The following is a 3,556-nucleotide window of genomic DNA, read 5'->3' on the forward strand; positions in this document are numbered from 1 at the left end:
TTGGTGTTAATCAATCCTTGATCCAAGCTTTAAAATTAATTGATGATGATGATGTTGGTGGTGGAAGTGGCGACGACTCAAAAGAGCAAAAGGAGAGGAAGAGAGCAAATATCTAAAATTAGGTTTGATAAAATTAGGAATAAAATGTAAAAATGAGGAGTATTGCAAAAATGAATGGGGTATACCCCCCTCCTTGACAATTTCGGCCAAGAACTGAATGGGGTGGGCCCCATAGTGGCCCAATTTGATAAATGACAAAATCCTAGTGGCCCGAACGCCCGAACGAAACCCGAAACGCGAAAACGCCGCTACGCGATTGATTTTTCGAAGAGATAATAAATACGCGACGAATAAAATATATAAACACTATATATAATCATATGACATCAAAATATCATATTTAAAATAATTAGGACTTAAAAATTCCAAAAGTTCGACCGTTGGTTTGAAAACCGAAAAGATTCGCCGGATAGAAATCCGCGACACGTAGAAACGTACAATTAAAGATATGAATACAAATATTCATATAACACATAATAATTAATATATTATTACAAAAATAATAATATAGGTCATAGAAATGACGTGGCACGAAAAATAATTAACGGTCGTTAAATAATTAACGGCAAAAGATAACAGAAAAAGTAGGGTCGTTACAGCTGCTGTATCGATCGTCGTCCTATGATTTACCGTAAGACCATTGTAGAAGGTACAGATTTGGGCTGACCGTTCTAACTGGTGATTAGGGCATTTCTTCAGTAGGGTTTTGAAACGCTCCCATGCAGTGTAAAGAGATTCATCATAACTTTGTTTGAAGTTAATGATGTCATTCTTCAGTTTGGTTTGTTTAGAAGGAGGGAAATATTTGGTTAGGAATTTAGTCGCCATCTCCATCCATGACGTGATGGAATCTTTTTCCAGTCCTTCAAACCAAGTTTGAGCATGATGAGTGAGAGAATATGGGAACAAGTATAGTCGAACTATATCTTGTCCTATCCCTGGCTGTTTGTAGGAGTTCGAAAGAGATATGAATTTATCAAGGTGAGAATTAGGATCGTCATTCGGTAATCCATGAAATTGACAGCTATTCTGAATGAGCTGGATGATGTGATGTTTTAACTCGAACGAGTGTCCTTGAATCTCTGGAAATCTGATTGGTCCTCCTCGACCTTCAATCGAGGGTTTCGTATTTTCTGCTAAAGTAACGCGTAACGGCATTTGGTTTCTGATTCGTGCTTCCTTGCGTGCAGTAGATTATTACGTCTGGATTAGGTACGAATAACAACGGCCCTGGTCTAGATCGGGTTTGGGTCATACACTGGGTATGCCTTTTTGTTTTTAATTTTCGCAAATAAGCTAAATTATAATAAGCTAAACTAAACTAATATAACTCTAAGGTAATCTAATTTAATCTAAGGCAATCTAAGGTAATCTAAGGTGGTCTAATCTAAGGTAAACTAGAGTAATCTAAAGTAATCTAATCTAATTAACTAACTATCCTATGGTGGAATATGTTTTTGGTTCTGGCTACTGATTCCCTGGTATTTCGATAACAAAGCTCCTCACAAACTATTCAACAAACCAAGTGGCCAGGCTGACTACGGAGAGGCAGGATCCTTTTGGTCCCAATATAATTGACGACTGTTCGGAAAATCCAATAACCAAGTCCGTGTATAATTGTCTTTCTTAGACACCACTAAATGCTTGCGAATAAGTTTGATAGAGAGCGGTATTGCCTGATACCAGTTCCCCGAAAACGGCGCCAAAAACTAGGAACCACTCTTGATATGGCCGAAACGGATGGTTTTTATTTGCGCGGTGTCGTTAGGCCGCGGTGCGCCAGGATCAGCCACTCGTGGGAGAGGGTACTATTTTAAATTTATATTTAGCCGGGCCTAAATCTTACTACTCCTTACAAGTAAGGGAAGTATGACCTAGAGTCGTATTTTTGAGATATCAGTAACATCGAACCTATATTGTAACCTAAGATAGTTAAGGAGTAGTGAATATTTATTTTGGGATTTTCTAATTTATAAGATAGATAAAGTAAATGCGATAAAATTTGTAATTCAGATAAGGTTAAAGTAAGTGTATACTATGACTTCATCAGTTATTCTGCCGAGATTATGGAATGCTGGCTCATGAATAGGCAGAGGCCTTGTATTCATTACACTGGTCCTAAACGCCCCTGTCATAAGACATGTCACTGGGTACTGCGTTAGGCTTAAAGATTCTGAATAGACAGCAACGTCCCTTACTCCCGACGCCCGTGCAGTCTGACTACAGGCATACACGTTCAGATGGCTCATCCAATTGAGCGACTCGGTTGGGTGACGTATTAACATTCCAAAATGGTCTAAACTTTCTTAAGCATAATAGAATACATGGTGTACCATATCCAAGAGACGTGATGTGCCTCAATGCTTTCGTTAATGATTGGTAAAAGATAGTTAGGCCCTTAAAAGAGTTCAACCATAAAGAACACCATGGCCAAGTCAAGTCTGACTTCCATGAACACGTTCGGTTATCCTAACGGTCCAATCCTTTATGTGTCTAAACAAACAGTTCCTTAATTAACTAAGAATCCCTCAAGCGGGGTGCAATACTTGAGACCGCGTTATGGTGCAGTGTACTGGTCAACACTAACCGTGTTCCATGGCCTTACTTAGCAGAGGTACAGCTAACAACAACCGTTGTGCTTCAGCGTGCACGTACGAAGTTTATATGCTTGGTGACTACACTATCATGGTCTAGGACCGACAATGTACTAGGGGTCTAGTCAGATGTTTCACTACGAAAGAGTCCTCAGTCAGAATCCAAAGCTCGATAGACTTACTACAACCGGTATGCCTCGGTCGATCTTACGTTGTATCCGATAGACTTCTCTTACCAAGGGGTAACACAGATAGTGTACTCTGAATCGGGGTTCGCGGCTTCCCAATAACAGAGCCTATAACTACGTTCTATTAGTTGGAAAAGCGATTGAGTTTAAAGCATAATCGGAAAGCACTTTGACAACATACACAGACCATAATATTATTTCGGCATTATAACTGCTTACATCATAGCATACACTAAAGATAACTACTCGCTAATCATGGCAATAATATCATAAAACATTATATAAGATAAAGGATATAAGTACCAGTAGATTAAACGAGTTCCGAATACAAAAGTGACAACTTCAAGACTCCAGACCGCTCCTAATACAATCTTCAGCGTTCTTCTCCGGGTACTAGGTTTCCCGCACGGAGTCGAAGGCCTTGAGAGTATGACTAATATTGTATAAGAGAGAGAAAGAAGTGAAATGAAGTGTGCGTTGGAATGAATGACAAAGACCCTTTAAATAGACTTGGAATTTGCCAGCATACGCCTGGCAGGGCGTATGGTAGCCCGTTTTTGGCAGGCCATATGCAAGGTAGGCCGTATGGTGGCTCGTGTGGTGGCACTGATGTTATGCGAGGTGTATATGAAATAGCTTTATTTTTACTAGGAAATACTATTAAATACAATACAATTTTACACAAGATATTTATTTATTTATAGAATGGATATA

The 3,556-nt window shown here is 39.2% G+C and overlaps 1 non-coding gene across 1 annotated transcript; it reads left to right on the forward strand.

The window, feature by feature from the left end:
• The first annotated feature begins 733 nt into the window (after nt 1-733).
• On the forward strand, nt 734-840 carry LOC139860889 (small nucleolar RNA R71). Its single transcript, XR_011763513.1, has one exon. It is a non-coding gene; the product is annotated as a small nucleolar RNA R71 (small nucleolar RNA).
• The last annotated feature ends 2,716 nt before the right edge of the window (nt 841-3,556 follow it).

The sequence above is a fragment of the Rutidosis leptorrhynchoides genome, chromosome 7 (genome assembly GCF_046630445.1).
Source record: "Rutidosis leptorrhynchoides isolate AG116_Rl617_1_P2 chromosome 7, CSIRO_AGI_Rlap_v1, whole genome shotgun sequence".
NCBI lineage: Eukaryota > Viridiplantae > Streptophyta > Magnoliopsida > Asterales > Asteraceae > Rutidosis > Rutidosis leptorrhynchoides.